Source organism: Eumetopias jubatus, unplaced genomic scaffold, assembly GCF_037043125.1.
Source record: "Eumetopias jubatus isolate StellerSeaLion01/CBP00866 unplaced genomic scaffold, mEumJub1_p1.0 scaffold_6, whole genome shotgun sequence".
Classification (NCBI taxonomy): domain Eukaryota; kingdom Metazoa; phylum Chordata; class Mammalia; order Carnivora; family Otariidae; genus Eumetopias; species Eumetopias jubatus.
Genome location: NW_028274812.1, coordinates 123,664,373 through 123,686,470, shown reverse-complemented (window position 1 = coordinate 123,686,470; position 22,098 = coordinate 123,664,373). Strand labels below are relative to the sequence as shown.

Sequence of the window (22,098 nt, the reverse complement as noted above, 5' to 3'; positions counted from 1 at the left end):
TAACATTTGGTTCAGTGATAAAGAATTTTTTTCCACGCCTGACCAGTTTCAATGTACATCTTTTCTAGGAAGGCTGTAAAGGTTTCCTTGGGCCCCAGAACAAAGATAATGGAGCTCCCTTCACCCACCACTTCCCCCAACCCCACCACTTCTCATCAAACCTATTGATAATTTTTGAGGGAAATAAATATTGCTTTAGTTTATCAGTTTAAGAGCAGTATAATGTGATACTTTGAGAATATCTCGCTGAGTTCTTTACTATTAATCTCATGCTTGGGTTCATGGTTTCTTTCAGCATAAATAAATCATTGACTCAATGATTATTATTTCATGGTCATATTATTTGGCTCAAATTAAAAATGAAGAGAATATCAATTAAAAATCTAGTAATGGAAATGACTTGAATTGCAAAGACATGAATCTTTCTTTTCTTACATGATTATTTATTCATCTGATTGCAAGATTTAATATATTCTTTCCTTTGAATAAATACCAGTAACTTAGTTTAACCACGTTACATTTTTTTACTTCCATTTTTATGACTTTTAATATAGAATTTTTAAAAATGAAATTTGAAGAACCCCAAATTTGTGTAAAAATTTTCTTTGCACTCTCTTCCTCTAGGAGTCAGTGAATTATATAGCAAATCAGTAAGAGGAACTATTTCATGTTTCTCAAGATGGGTTATAATCTAAATGCTGGCACTGTTTTTACTGTGACCTTGTGGAAGACATTTTAACTAGCAGTGAATTAGCAGTTTTACAATGAAGAGTGGAGATGCTACTACTAATTATGTTGTTGGTTAAATTGGACTCTTTGTGAGCAAGTTGCTTTTTTCTTGTTTGCCTGTATATATATTTTTACTTTTGTAAGCTCCCTAAGGGCAGGGATCTTTGTTTTGTTCTCTGATGTAGGCTGAGCACCCAAAATAAGATCTATCACTCAATAAATAGTTAATAAATGATGGATTCCACATCTTATTTTGAAAAGGATTTAAGGAAACTTAAGGAGTTTGATGATACATACAATATGCCAAGAGAAAATGAATTTAATATTGGTAGGAAGAAACTGAGACAATGGGAAAGGATAGGTAACAAAGTAAGATAGTACCAAGAATAAGATTAGTGTAAAGATTACATAATGAAACTCTATAGACTTCCCAGAGAAGGGTTGTAGATTTGGCTTTGTGATTTCCAGCTGTACAGGATTCTATATCAGGAAGATAAAAGGCAAATTAGATTTACTGTCTCCCTGACCTGGGCTGCTCTCCTTTCAAATACTTGACATTGATTACAGAGAGGCTGAAGAAGAGACGGAGGTCTCCAGTACAAACCTACCACCACCACCAGAGTATCTGTCTTCTAGATGATGGAAGAGAGGCAGCAAATTCATAGATGAAGGACAACTGAATATTGTCTTTTGCTGGGATTTTATTTCACCCTTTGATCACTGAGAGATCCTAACATCTGCACTTATTCTTTGTGAATCTTTGTGTACACACATGTTGAATAATACATTCTGATTATTAAATTATATATTTTCATTATAGTTGAAGAATTTAGAAGAAATTAGGCAATAAAGTAATTCTTAATAAAGCATAGTTCTAAAATGTTAATTGTGTTTTCAAAGTCTTGGAATTATAGAAGCTAAGAAGTGATGGTCATTGGCTTAATGTTTTCTAGTTTTTAGCATTTAAAAGTTAGAGGAGAATATGTAAAGGCTTTAGATGACCTCCCAGTCCTTTCCCATGCTCACTTTGCTTCTCAGCCACCTGGCTTCCATACTAGTTCAGTTTAGCACACCAGGAAAGCTCTAGCTCCAGCTTTCACAACTTGGCTTTGTCTTGCCCCAGATATCCTCATAGCTTTCTTCATCTTTTTTAAGGGACTCAAATGTCATGTTTTCAGTGAGACCATTTCTGGTCTCAGAAATGTTTGTCTAAACGTTTGTCTAAATGTTTGTCTACTGTTTGTCTAAAACTGTAACTGCCACTCCCCAAACACACTATCCCTCTTCTGCTTCCTCTTCCACTTTATTTATTTTTCCTAAGCTGCTATTTGTACATTTTACTTACTTATGTTGTTGGGTGTCTCTCTCCTCCTATTATCAAGTTAACTATGAGGGCATACAGCTTTGTCTGTCTGGCTCATTATTGTATCTTCAGTGCCTAGAGTACCTGGAACACAGATGAGGTTGGCATATTTGTTGAATGAATGGATTTCTGGCTGCTTTTGAGAAATTGGTCAGCACTGAGCCCAGTTGCATTCCTGCATGGAGACTGTCATCTGAGGCAAATTAGCAGAAAGGAAAAATAGCCTCCTAGTTCATTGCTTCTCAAGGAGCTTATTAGAAATACAGAATCTTGGGCATCACCCCAGAACTACTACATCAGGCTATACACTGAAACAAGGTAGGTGATTCCTTTATGCACATTCACGTTTGAGGAATATTGCCTGAGTTTACCACAGCCTGCACCTGCCCTGCTTCGCTTATTTATATTACATGTTTGCCCCTCTAGGCATTTGAATTTGTGACCCTGCTGTAGAAAGTAATATGATCATTTTTACGTATGAGAGAGTTGACACGGTAATAATTGATTTTGTTTATAATAAAGGAATTGGAGAAAAGCCTTTTTATTGTATTGATACTGAGTCACAAGGATAATATTCATGTTCTAGGCTTTTCACATTTTAGTGAAACATGGGCTGTATATTACTGTTTGCAGAAATATGTTTTGACCTGCAGCATATCCACATTTTAGTGTTAGCACTTTACAACGGTTTTACTATGTTTGCTTAATGCACACAGCCTTCTTTGGAGCCAGTACGTATTTTGGCAAGTGTGTTACTTTTTAAAAATATCTATTACTTTCCTCCATCAGAAAGTAATAGTTCCAAGGGAACTGTTATAGTGAGTCTTATAAATTCTTCTCTGCACACATGTCATTGATCCCTGGAGAGTATTAGCGCCTTTGAGACTTATTGTGGTCAAGTCTGTTGTATAAACTCTGTTCACTGCAGATCCTTGGGGAAATTTTAGATAAGAAAGCATTTTATATTGCTGTATAAAGCAAGTCTGTGTAAAATAGAAACTGGGACAACATTTGAAGTTGTGTGTCCTCTCTTCTCCCTAGAAATTCTCAGATGCTGAAATAAGAATAGCAAAATATCATTTAGGTGCTTTACAAACACCAAAGTAAGGTTTGCCTCAGTTATCTTTCAGCTCTCCAGCCTCACGAAACTTGACAGGCATTCCCGTGTACCACGTCCACAAACATTTTAAGAAAATGTGGGTATGTATTTACTCTTGTTCACTCTCTATTTTAAAATAATCTTAAAAAGTCCTGACCAAAAGCACAAACTTTTGTGGAGGAGATGGACAGTAACCAGTCGGTAACAGAGAACTCTGGCCTGATATACACAATGCACTGTGGAGAGTGACCTGGACTGTGTCATGGTCCCTGTCGAGGCCCTGCATTTCCCTCCTCCTTCAACCTGTCCACCTGTCTGGACTGTACTTATGGTGCTTCTTATCTCAGGGGGAGAAACACAGCTCAACAGTTAGATAAAATGTGTGCAATCTGTTTTATAATAGAGGTTTGACCAGGATCAGATTAAAATCCTGAAGGGACCCGAAGCATGGAAAATAGTATTTCATGCTGCCTTCTCCATACCCCAATATATAATTCTCATGACACAAGACTTAAATTCATGCTTAAATTAAAATTGCTTCTTTTATTTCAAAGAAGTATTTTGAAGAAGCAATTTTAATTTTTTATTTTTAATATTTCAAAGAAATATTTCAATGTCAAAATTCTAGATAACTTTACTGCAGATAAACTTTTTCTATTTAGGGGTGATATGTGGATCCGCAAGCATATACATATTCAGCCTCAGATTTTGCCAGAACACAACTCAAGTATATTTCCTAATAGAATGATGATTGATACAGATCTTATAGTACTTATGAGCAAGTAGTCTCCCAGTCTTACAAAATTTGCCGCTTAACACTGTATGGAGAGGTTGGGCTGGATTGTCGGTGCAATTTGTAATCTGGTCTCCCTTCATCATCGAGGCAATTCTTGGAAGTCACCAATACCCTAGGCAACTTGTAATGAGTTTTGGCTAGGTAGGTAATTTATCTACCATTGCATACCTCTTAGTTGAGGTGCTGAGAAATAGGAAAATGTCCCAAGGATTATCGGTAGATGGTGAGAAGGAATATGAGGGGATCAGAGGCAGGGCAAGTTGACAAGTTGGACAGTCACCAACTGAGTAATTAAATAAGGGTTGTAACATATTTTATTGTAGTTGAAAAATGTCTGATTAGTGTGTGTGTCTCACACACATGAGAGACAGAAGGAGACAGAGGCAGAGAGAGAGAGAGAAGCAAAAGTGATGACCAAAAATTAAACTTATGTTAACATTTGTTAGGATTTTGATTAGATTTACTTTGTCTTGAAGGAGCGCAAACTTTAACAATGTTTTACATTCCTTAAATATATACAATAAAGTATTTTTTAAAGTTATGTTAAAGGTCCTAAGAAATCTCTGCCTTCTTATTCCCTCTGGCTTAAAAAAAAAAAAATCGCCAAGCAAAGCCATCTATCTTGTATAATTATCCTCATAAACCTCTAAAGTATGCTTCTCTCCCAAAACATTATTGGCGTTGATCCTGGTATACAATCATCACACCAGTAATTACAGCTCTTAACTGGAATATAGTCATCAGTATTTACTAGCCTCTATTATGAACACATAAATCATTTAATAAATGGTGAGTGGACACATTACTTGTCATTTTGTTTATGTTAGGCATTCTCTGCAGGTATTCTACATGAAAGTTAAAGCAGTCTGAGGCTCTTTTTGTAGACTGTGCTTATCATTAATAGAAAGCAGCATGTGTGCATCCTGCAAACCCATTTCCTTATTTAAAGTGGGCATCCTTCCTTTACTGAGATGTGCTTCCTCTTTTATTATAGGACTGAAGACCAAGCCTTTGTAAACCCTTAAAGGCACATCCCTTCCAAATGACCTTTTGTCCTGAGCAACTAAGATGTATTGTTTAGTCCACTCAGAATTACATGGGGTGTCCTAGGAATTTTTGTTTTGGTTAATTACATTTGGAAATGTGTCATTTTTTCCTATTATAAAGCATAAATGAAAGTCCACTAAAATTGATTTTGGAGTTCTGGTAGATGAGATAATTGCAGAGGGTAAATGATTTAGGATTTAAAAATATGTGTGCCTTTTCTCCACTCAGAAAAACTGAAACATTTAACTTCAATTAAGTCATCTTCTTGTCTGTGCTGCTTTCAGCTTGTGAGGGCGTTCAGATCCCTGTCATGTACTGAGCTAACTTATTCTTACTGATTATGCTGAACGGACTAAGACTGCTTTACTGAGAGTAGTCTTTTTGCATTTAAAGATATTGGTTAAAGGAAGGTAAAATGGAGATTTACTGCAGAACTTATAAAATATGTATGATACAATAGTATTGTACAATTAATTACATAGATAATTTCTTCAAGTTTTCACATTTCATTTATAAATCTATTTTTTATTAAAAGGACTTCTTATAAGCTTTATGAAACATATATTTATAACTTCTTGTTAAGTCTGTATTATGTCATACCATTTTAACCTTGTTTTCCAGTAACTATCATGTACTCGACTGGTCCTCTGGATTTCCTTACCTTTGTTTCTGGAAGTATCCTTTGTCTTCTATTTGCCATTCAGACATCAGTAAATTCTGTTATTTGTTCTTACTAATAAGCCCAATCTTATTGGCATTATGTTGATCCTTCTTACTCTAAACCCTAACACTTTTCTCCTGGATATTCTTTTTCTTAAAAGAATTCCACCCCCACCCCATTTCCACATATTTTATATATATCCAAATAAAAATCATCTTTCTCAATCTCCCACTTTAAGAAAAATCACCAAAGCCCCCTTCTGAGCATACTGGAAATCAAAGGAAAAGAAAAAAGAGTAAGTCCTGTGTCTCAGAGTTCTCTACCTGTGAAACTCACCATACTGAACTGCCTTTTGTTTTTCCCTACACCTTCACTTGCTCTCCCCAGATAAACTCCTAGCGCAAAATTTGCCCACTCCTGTCTCAGCCTTGGCTAGTGCCCCACATTCTCCTCATGAAAACCACGCCTTCTCTTCATTTAATCAGAAAGTCTCAAATTCAAAAGGACCAGCAAGGATCATCTCTTCATGAAGCCATTTTAGACAGAGTTCTTTTGTTTTATACTCTTATTGTATATTCTCTGGTTTCAGCTTCTAGTTTACAATATTTTTGCTTCTATGCATGTTAATATGTACTCCATAGTTTCTGGAGTTTTTATTTAATTTTTGTCTCTTCTTCTTTGACCTTATTATTGTCTTATTTCTTTTTATTATTGTCTTATTTCTTTTTTTTTAATTTTTTATTGTTATGTTAATCCCCATACATTACATCATTAGTTTTTGATGTAGTGTTCCATGGTTCACTGTGCATAACACCCAGTGCTCCACGCAGAACGTGCCCTCTTTAATACCCATCACCAGGCTACCCATCCCCCTACCCCCCTCCCCTCTAGAACCCTCAGTTTGTTTTTCAGAGTCCATCGTCTCTCATGGTTCGTCTCCCCCTCCGACTTACTCCCCTTCATTCTTCCCCTCCTGCTATCTATTGTCTTATTTCTTATATGTTCTGTATATTCATTAGAAAAATTTATTGGCTCATTTCCTATTTTTTGATAACATCTCAGGATTAGTACAAAGCTCTTCCATAGGCAACACTCAATAAATTAATGAAGATATTACATTTATTTTATAAAGTAGCTTAATTTAGGCTTGATTAATATATACCAACATCCCACTTAATCTGGTGGCCAGATAGTTGACGGCCTCATCCATCAACACTAGGTTCCATGAAGTTCGCTTTGTGATGTATCTATAGTCATCATAAAACCGGTCCTTGTGAAGAATTTCTAGGAAATAATTGAGATTGGTTGTAAGCAGTTTAGGACATGTGAATGCTAAAATTATACATTTTGCTGATAACATGTTGAAATCTTACAAAGGACAAAACTGACAAGGTTGTACCTGTAGCCAGGGAGGTTAAAAAAACAAAAGTTACTACTCTAGATGCTGGTGGTTTTGAATAGCATACTCTCATTTGCCAACAGAAATGGTCTATGCATTAATATTAAACCTTCTTATCATGTTTCATGTATAACTTGCAAAGGTCTTTTTGCTCGCCTTTGTGTTTGAAAAGTCCTTATGATCCTTATTTTCCACTTCATTAAACCCATGATGCATGCTGAAGATGTTTGTGTTAGGGCTGGACAAGTGATGCCGGGGATCGGCAAAGGAACAAATGGAGCCTAGTGAATGGAGAGTGAAGTGCATGCTTGAGAACCAAGTCTGGAGCCTTCTGAGTTTGAACTGAGAGAAGTCAGGAGGTTTTCTACACGCTGAGATAAAGAGAGCCACATGGCCAGAAAGCCCAGGGGGGTCTGTGGCCCAGGACCAGGTGGTGGCCCTTTGACCTCCCTTTGCCTTTTGAGCATTGGTTGGTTTGTTTGTTTGTTTATTTATTTGGCAGCTAAATGGTGCTAATTGAACTAAAGTGATTGTTCTGAGGAGGGTTAAACCTTTTACATTGAAAAATAATAGTAAAATGTGAGCATTTGAACAAAATGTTCTAAGCAATCTTAAAATTAATTTTAATTTATTTTGTCGTGTCAGAAAAATTCTAAGGGCCAGGCAGTGTTTTAAAAACTTTTTTTTTTTTTTAAAGATAACATCTTAGAGTAAGGGAGACTTGATAATTTAACACGTGACCAGTGAAGTCATCTTCTTTACAGAGCTGATTATTCATTTGAGCAAGAATTATTTTCTGTGTAGGTTTGTCAAGGATTAAGAAAGAACATGCCTAATTTTCTTCATTTTGCGTTTTCCAAATACTGACTTCACCCTGAAGTGTGTTCACATTGCCAGAGAACATCTTGATCTGGCAACTAGCTGCATGGAATACATCTTTATTCATTCTGAGTGATCATTCATTCATTCATTTATAGATCCAAAGGTTATAGTATAAGGTGGAAAGTACTTTGTTTTGAGCCAGCATAGTCATTATTCATGCAATATGTTAGTTGAATTTACCCGATTAATAACAGCACATATAAATTTAAGTAAATGCTTGATTTGGAAAATAATTCAAGTACCAAAAGAAAGAAACCCTTGTTTATGTGTGTATATGGGTATATGCACACATCAAGAGTTCTAAATATTTATTTTTAGTAGGCTGTAGTATCTTTATATGTCAGACCTTAGTTTATGGTTTCGGCAACATGTGAACACAAATGGAAAGAAATTAGATTTCAGAATCTCAACAAAAATTCAACTTTAATATCCTCTGCTTTCTTTGGGTACATTATTCTGTTTCTTACATTGACATTCAAGCTCATTTATTTTAGTCTGTTTTTTTTCCTAAATGATTACATTGAAGATTATAATATTCTCATAAAGTATTAATCTCTTACTATCATTGTGGATTTATCTGTTTTCCTTTGTTTATGATTATTATATCTTCTTGGTGTATGGTTTTACCAGTATGAACAGTATACCTCATTATTCTTGTTAATACTGGGATTTAAAGCAAAATGGATTACTATTACTGAATCAACTTTTTTTTCTAAGTAGTTGCTTGGGATTTCTTTTTCTGTTCCTTATGTTTTCAACCATCCAGTGTCCATTTAAGTATATGTTTATGAAAAGTAATTAGGCATTTCTCTTTTGTAACTTCAATTTTATTTGTCACTTTTATGGAGTATTTAATGTGTTTACATTTATTATTACTGATGTATAGGTACTTATTTTTATCTTGTTAATATGTATTTTCAACTTTTTCTTTGTTTTTCTTTTTTCATGTTTCTTCCTTTTTGTTAGTTTGATGAATCTTTGAATTTTTTTTCCCTCAGCTACTGGTTCAGAAGTTATACTTTTCATTTGTATTCTTTTTGCTGTTACGCTTAATTTTAACACACGTACTTTATAAAATCCGAATCTGAATAATAGTTCTCATTGTGTACTCCAAACACTTTGATCTGATGCCTTCCATATTCTAATTTTTTGCTGTCCAGTTTGTATATCTTTGAAATCAATCATTGTTATTTTTCTTGTTTTTAAATATAGCTTGTAATTTATATTTATCCATATGTTTACCAGTTTATTTGCTCACCCTTACTTCTTCCATCCTGCTCCTGCTTCTTGAGTTTAATTTCCTTCTGGTTAAAGTGGGTTCTTTAGTGGTAGTTTTAGTGAAGGCATATGACGTATATGCTCTCTGCCTTTGTCTGAAAATATCTTGATTTTGCCTGTAGTCTTGAATGTTTTGTCTTCCATTCAACCTACCCTTTGACTTTTGTTGCTATTTTACTAATTATATGGAATTTCCGTTTGGTGTTTTCTTCAATTCTTATTTTGTTGCTTTACTTACATCTCTTATCTCTTTGAATATTTTAAATATGCTTACTTTGGAGAGTCTTTAATTTTCTCTTATTTTCTTCTAGGAGTGAAAATTCTTCTGGGTGTTACCTCTTTGCTTTCTGTGCAGTGTCTGTGTAACCTGGCCTGTGGAAGGGGTCCCAGAAAGAGGGGTGACACCTTTGCATCTGCCATGCTCTACAGGTTCCATCAGTTTCAACCAAGTTTTCATGTTTGAATTCTGAAAATGATAGCACAGAGTTTTAGCCAACAAATGGTTATTATGAGGAAGAGACAGAGTGATCCCTTTGTTGCTTTTAACCATCTCAGTTAATGACACTTTATAAAAGACAGGAGAAGCTTTATTCTGAAGTCTAAATAAAAATGAGTTTAACTTGGGGCGTCTGGGTGGCTCAGTCAGTTAAGCATCTGCCTTCGGCTGAGGCCATGATCCCAGGGTCCTGGGACAGAGCCCCGCATTGGGCTCCCTGCTCAGCGGGGAGCCTGCTTCTCCCTCTCCCTCTGTGTGTGCTCTCTTTCTCTCTCAAATAAATAAATCTTTTAAAAATGAGTTTAACTTGACAACATAAGTACATATTTAGGTAGTTGCCACTATTTTAAATGTTAATGTAATTTACATATAAATGTGAGTATAATTTTCAATATAATTTAAGTGAAATTCAAATTGACTATTTGAAACACCTCTGGGAACACAGTTTTACAGTCATTCACTTAGATTCTAGGACCCCCATCAGTGTTGCCTGATGTTTGCTATGTCGACCTAGGATCCGTGTGTGTAAAGAAATAAATGATCAAAGCCAATTATAAATAATTTTTTAAAAATCACTTAATTGTGTGTTAAGGACACACAGTTTTTGGAAGACAAGTGCCTGGATAGGTCTGTTATTCCTCAGAAGGAAAGCTGGTTAGTTTTAGGGGGTTCTCTCAGCTACCGGCCTAGTGTGTTCTAAAAAAAAAATATTTGCCTGGAATCCTTTCTAATTGACTGATTTCCAAACTATTTACATATTAGCAAAATCTTATCTTTTCTTGGAACAATGTTCCCATATATTTTCAAATGCACAGTGAAGGGGCGCCTGGGTGGCTCAGTTGGTTAAGCGACTGCCTTCGGCTCAGGTCATGATCCTGGAGTCCAGGGATTGAGTCCCGCATCGGGCTCCCTGCTCAGCGGGGAGTCTTCTTCTCCCTCTGACCCTCTTCCCTCTTGTGCTCTCTCTCATTCTCTCTCTCTCAAATAAATAAATAAAATCTTAAAAAAAAAAACACCTCTTACTATAAAAAAAAAAAACAAACGCACAGTGAAATTCAAAAACACATACTCCAGTCTAAAGTGTTTTGTGCACCAGCATCAGTGGCATATAAATAACAGATACTGTGTTCCTAAGAAGTTCAGTTTTATATTGTGTTAAATGTGGTGGTGATTTTCATTTTGTAATCTGCATAATTGCTAGTAAATTTAACAAGTTATCTGATATGTGATTTTTTTCCTCTTAAAATTTAAATTTCAAAACTCATTTAAACTCTATTGTTTTAAGTAATGTGTAGCATCACTGTACTTCTTTTTATCTTATGAATCTCACAAATGCAAAAGAATACCAGAAAAATGCCACAGAATTATCACTTGGCTATCAAAACATGAGTTGCTGCTCATCAGGGATCAGGGACTACTCTTGCTGCGCATGTGTCTTCCATCCGCCCGTTTACATTTAGTACCTTAATGGTTTTGCCCTTCATACTCTGGCTGATCTATTTGCTTTATATTTTTCCTCTCCGCTCCCCACCCCCCCGCCGTGCCATTAAATAAACAAAAATTGCTCCACTTTGGTTTCTTTAGACCCCATTTCTTGTCCTTTTGGCATTGCCTCTTCCTGGTTTTGGCATAACTTATATGTGTTATCTGTGTCGTCTTTCCATACCCTGTTGCCTTGGTAGGCTTAGGGAGGCTGCCAGGCTATAAAGTAGATATGAAACTCAGGTTTCCATGAAAAGCATTCCCTCATCGTCAAGTCCAGCTTTTCTCATCCTTTGGCTTAATAGGATTACACAAAGGCCATTTGATGTTAGGCCTGCTGTGTTAGCAATTTAATGATGTTGAGAAAGAGACAGTGGCCAAGTCTTAATGAGACTTTGCTATTTCACAACCTCTAAATCAAGACATACAGCTGAGGAAGTCTGGCTCCTTGCCACCCTACCAGCTGGGTGGTATATGCATTGTTAGTATCACCTTACAGCTTGACTGGAGCTTCAGCGTGCGGGCTGTATGGTGTGTGATGTGGTGGGGAGCTGTTTCCATGAATGGGTGGGGAGGGAAACTGACTTGGAACATTGTCATTTGTGGATATAGCTACAGTGTTCTATCCCTTCAAGATGGTAGTATCTTCAGTATCTTATATCTAGGACTAGAGTTTTGGAAATTGAAGTTAAGATCTGGAGACTAAGAGAGTCATAAATATTTTATTTATATTAATTTTTGGCTCTTTTTCTCTTTATATCTTTAATTCTATATTTATTATTTTTAAACTCATTTAAAAATAATTTTATATTTACTGTATTTCTAGACCAAATTCTTGAGTTTTTGGACTCAGCCTTTACATACTCATTTTATGTCTCTTGCTTCTTAAGAAAAGGGCACCTTGGTCTCTTAGTCTGCTAGTTTAATATTTTAATTGTTTTAAGACCACGACAGCTAGCATCTCAGCTGTTGATCACTACTGTTATTATTTCAGATAGTAGGCATTTATTCATTCTTTTTTGCTGTATTCCTAAATTTTAGGTTTAGTGGATAAAGAGGGTCAGCATTTGGATCCTTGGAGTCGCTCGTTATAAATAGACCGGAAAATAGCAACAGGCTGGGCTGCTGCTTCACTAATGGCCCTTTTCAAATACTTAAAAGCAAATGATTCATCAAATAGAATCACTAAAAGCAGAAACCTGCCAATTTGTAGAATCTGACTCCTCCTAATCAGAGTAAGGCAACAGGATGTTGAGTTCCTGCTCTGCACCTGATTAAAGCCAAATGCACAAGGAACAGCTGGGCAAAGGAGGAAGCACAAGACCGTCTCAGCTGGGGGTCGGAGAGCTAAAGAAATTTAGAGGAAAAATTATTTTTCAAAAACCTCCCACATTTGTTTTATTTTTTCAGATATGCTCAGTAGATAAGCACAGATTCAGTCTCAGGCTTTGCTTTTTTTCAGTTAACATTCCATCTATAATTTAAGGAAAACAAATCTATCTAGGTATGGTTTAAATAAGGTTCCTTCCCGTGCAAGATGTGTGATTTCCAGGTAATTCTCTTATCATCCTAATCCTGCGTGTTTTCTCATTAGGCATTATTCTAGCTATGAAAACAGTCACTTGGCTTCATGTGTATTAAACAGTAATGATTTTCCCCATTGAATTTCTGTGTTACTAAGCATTTTTCTCATTAAGGAGCTCTCTGATGATTTTGATTTTTTAAAAAAATGTATACATCTGAATTCACTGTAGAATTTTCTCATGATTATGAAAGCATTGCAAAATATATTATCTGTAGTTATTTTAATGTTTTTATAAAGTTAAGGTAAAACTCTGCTTGCCAGAAAATGCATTTTAAAAAACTTGGAAGCATTATACCTATCCTAATTTAAATAGTAGAATTGAAAAAGTATTAAAAAGGTAAGATTATTTTTATATTATTTTAAATCTTGCCATTTAATAATCTGCATCTCTGATAAGTCATATATATATGTTGTACTTATGTACCCCTAAATTATAACCTTTAGGCATACATATTGAGTGTTGATGTATATAAACACACACACATACACACACATATGTACTGTCTATAAAACATGACAAATCATTTTTAAGTATGTATTATTCCCAATATATATTTCTCAAAATACCATTTTCTTGGGATAAATATGTGTACAGCATCAGTTAGATAAAAAAATTCCTAAGACTCATAGCAGTTTTCTAGACATAATGCCAGTTTAAAATTTTACGTGTACATGTACTTTAAAATATCAAGAACCAGATAAAGCCATCATAAGAAAACACATACCAATATCTCTTGAATAGATGCAAAAATCCTGAACAAATACTCATAGACTGAATCCAGCAACGTATAAAAAGGATTCTATATCATGACCAAGTGGGATTTATCACAGGAATGCAAAATTGGTTTAACAAAAATTTTTTTTTTTAAAGATTTATTTATTTATTTGAGAGAGAGAATGAGATAGAGAGAGAGAACATGAGAGAGGGGAGGGTCAGAGGGAGAAGCAGACTCCCTGCCGAGCAGGGAGCCCGATGCGGGACTCGATCCCGGGACTCCAGGATCATGACCTGAGCTGAAGGCAGTGGCTTAACCGACTGAGCCACCCAGGCGCCCCTGGTTTAACAAAATTTGACTAATGTTATACAACCTATCCAATAAAGACAAAGAAACACATAATCACCTCAAAAGACAAACAGAAAACGTGACATTTGAAAAATTCTGCTCTCTTTCATTCTACTTAGGAGTAGAAGAGAACTTTCTCAACCTGAAGAAGGGCATCTACAAAAATCCCACAGCTAACATAGTACTTAATATGAAAGGCTGGATGCTTTCCCTTTAAGATAAGAGATAAGAGAAGATTGTGGGCTCTCTTCACTTCTGTTCAGTGTTTCACTGGAAGTTCTAGACAGAATAATTGGGCGGGTAAAAGAAATAAAATGTATCCAGATAGGAAAGAAAGAAGTAATACTTCTCTATTAGCAGATGATATGATGTTATGTTGTATTAGATAATCCTAAGGAATACAAGAAAAAATTATTAGCACTAATAGGTGAGTTCAGGAAAGTTACAGGATATCAGATTGATATACAGAAATCATTTGTATTTCCATACCTTGTCAGTGGCCAGTAAGCACATGAAAACATCATTAAACCATCAGGGAAATTCGAATCAAAACCACAGTGAAATGCCACTTTACACCCACTAGAAAATGTCTGCAATCAGAAAGACAAATACCAAGTGTTAGTGAAAATGTAGAGAAATTAGAACCCTTTACACAGCAACCTTTTCTGGATCTCTTGAGACAATCATGATTTTTATCATGTGTTTTGTTTTTGTTAATGTGGTGTACTGATTCATTTGCAGATATTGGATCATTCTTTCATCTCTGGAATAAATCCCACTGATCACAGTGTATCATTCTTTTAAGATTCTGTTAAATACTAGTGACTTTCAACACTTTAAAGATCTTTTTTCCATTATATTCTATTTTACATCTTCTGACAAGTAATCTCCAGTCATTCTTGTCTTTGCTTCCCTTCAAATCTTTTCTCTGCTTTAATTTTCTCTGTATCGCTTCTCGGCCTTTTGGCTAAGATCAAGTGTAGTATCTGTTCTTATCAGTTTAATTTTCTCTGTATCACCAGTTTACAATAATATTATTATAATGTGCTGTATGGTTTTTCTAAGTAGTTATCCTGCTAGGGGTTCATTAGGTTTCTTGGATCTGAAAGATTCAAATTAAACTGTGATGATTTTTCAGCCATTTTATCTAGAAATATTGTTCTTGTATTTTAATAACATCTATATTAGACCACTTATATTTTCCCATCTGTCACTGAGGCTCTGTTCAAAATAAGTCTAAGCCATCTCTTTTGGTGAGTACCATAACATTTATTTTTTGATCGATTCTTTGTAGAATTTTGCTGATTAAGATATGAGAACTGCTTTCTTAATTTTCTATTTCTAATTGAGATTAGTGGCTTTGATCACATTTTAATATTTATTTTTTTCTTTCCATTTGTAGTATCTTTTCTTTACCAGTTTTTATCCCCTTCATTTCTGACTTTTTTGGTACAGATTAAGTTTCCATTGCTAGATTTATCCCTCCCTCTCTTAGACCTGCCTTATCCCACCTTGACCTATCTGCTGCTTTGAATGTGTCAGTGTCTTTTATAAGAACTTCAGTGTTCTTCAAATTAAATCCAAGATTTCCAGGCTTAACTTCTGGTTCTTTTAAAATTCCATTAAACTGTATTTCTTCTCTCCTCTCCTATTCTTATTCCCTCCATTGCTTTTCCTTAGGATCCCTTCAGTTGGTTTAGAGTTGACACTTTTATTGAAAGAAGAGGCTTTGGGTAGAGTTTTGGTTACTTATTTTTTACTTTATTTATTTATTTTTTCTGCTTTTCAAATCTTATATGGCCTATTTTTTTCTTTTTTTAAGATTTTATTTATTTATTTGAGAGAGAGAGCCTGAGAGAGAGAGAGAGAGAGCATGAGTAGGGGGAAGAGGCAGAGGGAGAGGGAGAAGCAGACTCCCCACTGAGTAGGCTGCCCAACATGGGGCTTGATCCCAGGACCCTGAGATCATGACCTGAGCTAAGGCAGACGCTTAACAGATTGAGCCACCCAGGGGCCCCTATATGGCCTATTTCCTTCATTGATTGTTCTTTTTTTAAGAATACAAAAATTAGAATTGCTTTTGGAATATTAGAGCAGAAATTCCCTTGAACCTTCCATACCTGTGAGCTGTTTGTCCTTTTCTTGAATGTAAAAGGTAGAAAAATAACTTGTCATGCTGTTATTTCAAACTATAAAACTTCCTATACTCAATGACACATCTCTCTTTCTACCTGGATGTCTATGTGTTGTCATTATTTGGATATAGGCCGGTAATTACTCTGATTTGAATTGTCCTGCTCATGATTTTCTTCTACTGCAGGGTCTGACTAATACATACATTTACCTTCACCTCATTTCTTAATACAATGAAATTCCCCAATATGTTTCTTAAAATCATTCAGAACATTTGAAAACTTACTGAGGTGATGCACTCTGTTTTTCTATATCTTATTCATCTTTGGAGTCTGGTGATTACCTTTTTTCTTTAATGGTGATGTTTTGTGTTTATATATATATATATATAGACAAGTTGACTAGAAATGCCAGTTTCTGTAGCCGAGATGATTTTAAAGTCACTATGGACTATAGAATGAAACAGTTTTATTTTTTAATTCATGAAAAAATTAAAGATGATTTTTGGAAAATCAGATGGTTGAGGGGGAAAATACCATATATTATCTAATGTGTATATCCATACTTTGAAGCTATAAATGGGGGAGGTTTTTACATAATTACTCCACCCAACAAAAACTTGCTCAAAATAATTTTAAATTTTAAAGTAATTTATTTATTTTCTATCATATTTTTAAGAGTACAAAGAATACTCTTTGTGAAACTTTCTTTTATCTTTTGTCACTTTTTATTTATCCCTAGGATAAACCCCAGGAAGTTATATAACAGCAGAACTTGCAGTAAGCATATTGCTCAAAACATGTGCATATTTGAAGGTACAATATTTGCAGTATGCTCTGGAAATGGCTCTCCTAACTGCTTTGAACACTCAGAAAACTTCATGTATTGTGGATTCATGTAAATGAATTTATAGGTCAAAGTGATGTAAAGTAATTTTGTGATGATTGATTTATTTGAGGGAAAGTTAAATACCTTGCTAATTTTTTGGTTACAGAATGGAAAAGATGGTGGAAAATTATTGGTGTGTAGTCACAGTGGAATGATGTTGAAAAGTATGTTTTCAGATAATACAGAGAATATACATAAATAAAACAATAAAATGCTACATAAAGTACTCATTTTTAAGTTTACCTATTAATAAATACAAATTTTATTTTGTGGCAATTGTTAAGAAATATATTGCTATAAGCAGAGATTTAGAACCCAATTCTTCGTTTTTTTGCCCCTGAAGCCAGTGAATGGGTTTGATGGTTTCTACATTTCTGTCAGTGTAGCTGGGTGAATGGTGGTAGAAGAAGTCCAAGCAGAGCTATTCTGATGGCAGCTTGGACATGCTTGTCTGGACCTCAGAAGATAGTTGAATCAGAGGTGAGGATTTAGAGGTTGTTAGCGTATTGAGTGGTAACTGACTGTGAAGAAAGTTGGAAAAAGTGAGCTCTATGAAAAGATGGCTTCTGGGGGTACCAAGAAATAGACGTGTCTTAGATGGTAGGAGCCTAGTTAGGAGTGTTAAGAGAAGCAAGAGGAGAATTTGAGCTGGTGGTTTCAGAAACCAAGGGAAGTGGTGTATTTCAAGAGGCATGGTACAGTTCCATTGAGTGAAATGCATTCAGAAAGATTGCCATGTGTTGAGGATCCAGCTGAATTTGGAAGCCATCTGTTGGAAGTGTAGCTCTCTACTTTGGTTCATGGAATGGAGAAGACAAATGGTTATGTTTTAATTGGATTAATGGAAAATCAAGAAGGTGAGGTATGGGTCCTGATAGAGTGAAATGACAGGCTATGGGATTTAGGCTTTCCTCACTCTTACCAAAATTTCTGATAGATAATAAGCTGACAAAAATGAAAACTGTTAAACTCAGTATCACATGTCAAAATGCCAGTTGATTTTAGGATATTATCTCCTGTCGCTGTGTATTCCAAGCCATATAAATTTGTCTCTTTTCTTTCCTTTATGGTGTTAGAATCATAGAGGGCTAATTGTTTTCTGTGGGGTAAATGGCCCTGGTAGACGAAGTGACTAGAATTTTCTTGCCTCTAGCTTGGACCATACTGTTGAACTCCCTGAGTCCTAACGATACTTAACATCTTGCACAGGCCTTGTGTTTTGAGGTAATTTAAAACCTTATTAATCCAGGCCCCATTGAGTCAGGATTTGAGCCATTCCAGACACAAGGCTTATTAAAACTCACTGTAACAGTCTCTGAAAAAAGTTCCACTAAGCAAACTAATCGTGCAAACAAGATTTTAGCAAGAATGTTCAAACTACTTAAAACAGGACTTTGTTTATAAGCACCTATAAGTACTTCTTAAATACTTTAGAAGCTCTCACTTGCTTATAAACTATCTGTACACTCATTGCAAATCACCCTATCTAGTTATTAAATCTATGGATTGATGCTATATAAGATTTTATTAGTTTAATTCCAGTTGCTGTATTTTATACAGTTTTCAGCAGCTAATGTCAAACATTAGCTCAATAATTTTCTAAAGAGTAGCATTAAATCCAAACACCAAAGCCCATTTAAAAGTTGCTTAAAATTAGGGTCTTTGTACCCTTGCTGTTTTATCCCACAGTCCTATTTTCATCACTCCTGCACTTTCCCTGCACAATTTTACAAAATGTCGATGGACGAAGTGTTCAGGATTTCTTTTCCTGTTTCGTGATTGAAGTACCAGAAGTTTAGAATTTTGGTGACAGTCTTGAGGCCGAGTGATATTTCAGAAAGCCTTGGTCAATATCAATATTGGACGAACCCCAGGAAGTGAAGTCTTTATATCAATTCTTGGTTCTAGCAGCTCATGGCCTATGAGAGTTCCCTAATATAAAATCTGTTATGATTTGGAAGGACTTAAGAAAAACCTTAATTTTTAAAATTAGCTAATATTATAGTAAATTACTGTTTATGTAACATTTAAAAAATGGCTAAATTCTGTACTAAAATTTGAGTTGTTTTGAAGTCATAACAGGTAGCTATTTTATGTGATGGATAATGAATAGTGGCTTCTTGATGGCCTCCATAGTTCCTGATTTCCACTATACCAAGAAAAAGTCCTTTGGAAATTTTGCTGCTTTAAATCTATATCCTTTTAGGGAGTAGATGTGGTATGACTATTAAATATTTTCCAAATTGTTGATCTCATGGAAGGGGATTACCCTGTAGCCTTTTAGCAATGGACATTCTCTAAAAAGGGCTAACAAATAAAATGTAGAGATATACGTCCAGATTAATTTTTATTTCAGTGACCTCTGAACACTTTGTACTCTTTCAAAGAGAAGGGCCTTTTTGTTGCAAGCTGAATTGTAACAATAGAAGATTTAATAATGTATATAGTGCAGGGTATTATATGAATGTATCACTGGATCTTAATTTAACATGTGGTAGATGTCTAAATGTCAAAATATAAAAAAACCTACATTGCATCTTTACCAGAAATTTAGGGTAAAATAATCTTTTGAGGCAAACATAGTATTGGAAAAGAATTCATAATAAACAGGATTCTTAGTGTAGTAGCCACTTAAAATAATGGGCTCGGGCACTAATCTGGGGCAGTGCTTTCCCTTAGCTTGAAAGGTGTCAACTTAGTCCTGAGATGATGTTATCCCTGCTTAGTGCAAGGCAGGTTTCAAAATCAGTAAGTTGCTAAATTCTCTTGTGTTCCAGTTTGACTATTCTGAGACTGTAAGGCAAGTATTTTAGATCGAGGGAAATAGTAGGTCCTAAGTAGCTCCTCGTTCCTAGCAAGTCTTACTCTTAGAAGTGCTCTCAGAATTTGCTGCTGCTGCCACTTGAAAATTTTTGCTCTAATTTTGTCACAGATTCTTTTGGGGAGTGGGTGGGGTATAAGTGATAAGTGCTTCCTAAATTTATTGCTTAATGGACAGTTTGCTTGCTGGTCATTTAGCTTGGCAGTGCTTTGACTCCTTGGAATTTTAAGTAAACTATTTTATTTAGTTTCCCAGTTTGCAAAATTGAAATAATACGTGTTCTGTCCATATTCAGAGGGATATAAGGGGTATTCATGAGATAGCATCCTAAAACCTCAGTGGGGCCCTAATGCCACATAAATGTGTGATATCATAATCAGCATCTATCAACAACATTATCACATGGCTTTCTCTGTACTTAGATTAATTATGACTAACCAGTAAGTCATCCTGTGTATGGATTCGGATTTTTATTCTTGTATTCCTTTACGGGTATGTTAACTGAGGAAATACGTGTTTTTATTATCAAATGCTAGTGCAGAAGATGATTTTTTACATATTCAGACAGGGACTCTTCATGCATTTTTATTTTTTTTCACGACTTTTGTTAGTTGTAAAGTAGGTTCAAAAGAATTCCAACTTTTCAAAATAACCTGTATACCAAGAGCTTTTCCACAACCAAGTAAGATGAATCGATTTTTATGGAATTATTTTAAAGTACCATCTAATTTGTGAAGACAAGAAAACTGTTGAGTTTGGATTCCTTGTTTAGGTGCAGTGCCTCGAAGGTACTAACAACTAGGTAACAAGTAGTTGTTGAGTTCAGCTGTATTAGTATTTGTGATTTCTGTTACAGTGTTTAAAAATAATTTCCTGTATAGACCTTGGAGCCAGAAGTCTCTAATGTTTGTTTCTAATGTACTTTGAAATTGTTATGAAATAGATCTTGATAGCCTAGAACCTTCTTTGACATTAAGTCCCTCATATTAGTATAGGATAGGATTTCATAACAAGACATTTTCAATTTAAGGAATAATAGTGAAATTGAAAGAACAGTTCATCTTCAGATTAATGCTTTTTTATTATATTCAACATCAGTTCCTAAAAAAACCCTTAAAAGTTAAAAAAAAGATTATGAAAAACACTGAAGTGGGAATATTTTTTTGACAATATGGTTTTGTTTTTAATTCAATATCTATGTATATCCCTCATTCTCCTGCCTTATCTCCATGGTGTTGTCACCAACTAATATTGAATTTTTGTTGATAGTTTATCTCTCCCCAGTAGGATGGACAAGTCATGAAGGTAGGGACACTCTCTGTTTTTCGTACTACTATTTAACATATGGTAGGCACTCGACAGTACTCGTTGAATGAATGAACCAACCCTTGGTTCCAGAAGATGGTGAAGCAAAAAAAGTGCGATCCAAAAACTTTGTATAAACCCATTTTTCCTTTCATGACTATTTTAGAACAAACATTTAAAACAAATTTTAAACAGAACATGGGTTATACAACATCCAGTGACTTTTCTTGGAAAACCACTTGAGAATATAGTTCAGCCAACAAATTGATGAATCAAAATAAAGAAAATTGGAATGGTAAAAAACATAGTAAAAGAAATTGGTGGGGGAGGTCTGGGTGTCTCAGTTGGTTAAGTATCTGACTTCGGCTCAAATCACGATCTCAGGGTCCTGGGACCCAGTCCTGGGTCAGGCTCCCTGCTCAGTGGGGAGCCTGCTTCTCTCCCTGCCCCTCCTCCCACTCATGCTTTCTCTTTCTCTCAAATAAATAGGTAAAATCTTAAAAAAAGAAGAAGAAGAAGTTGGTGGTAAAGAGTGAATCAATTTAAATATAAAAATAAGGCTACTACATTCAGGTCTTTGATCCATTTAGAGTTTTGTATATGGTATGTAATAAAGGTTCAACTTCATTCCTCTGCATGTGTTTATCTAGTTGTCCCAGTACCACTTGTTGGAAAGTTTGTTCTTTCCTCATTGAATGGTCTTGGCACCCTTTTTGAAAATCAGTTGATCATAGACCCCTGAGTTTATTTCTAGAGTCTAAATTCCATTCCATTGATTTGTATGTCTCTTTATGCCAGTACAATGTTTTCTTAATTACTATTGCTTATATAATACATTTAGGACTTGGGAAGTCTGAGTTCTCCAACTGTGTTATTTTTCAAGATTGATTTATTCTTTATTCTTTAAAGATTATTTTATTCTTCTGGATCCTTTGTAATTCTGTATGAATTTTAGAATCACCTTGTCAGTTCCAAACACCTAAAGGCAAGAACTAAAACTACAAAACTTTTAGAAGAAAACATAGGAATAAGTCTTCATAACCTTGAATTTGTCAATGGATTTTTAGATA

The 22,098-nt window shown here is 35.0% G+C and overlaps 1 protein-coding gene and 1 pseudogene across 1 annotated transcript in view; both read left to right on the top strand.

The window, feature by feature from the left end:
- GMDS (GDP-mannose 4,6-dehydratase) overlaps positions 1-22,098 on the top strand; it is a 637,538-nt gene that overhangs the window by 242,941 nt on the left and 372,499 nt on the right. The gene's annotated exons all lie outside the window — the stretch shown is intronic.
- LOC114223927 (U2 spliceosomal RNA) lies at positions 14,829-15,002 on the top strand (annotated as a pseudogene).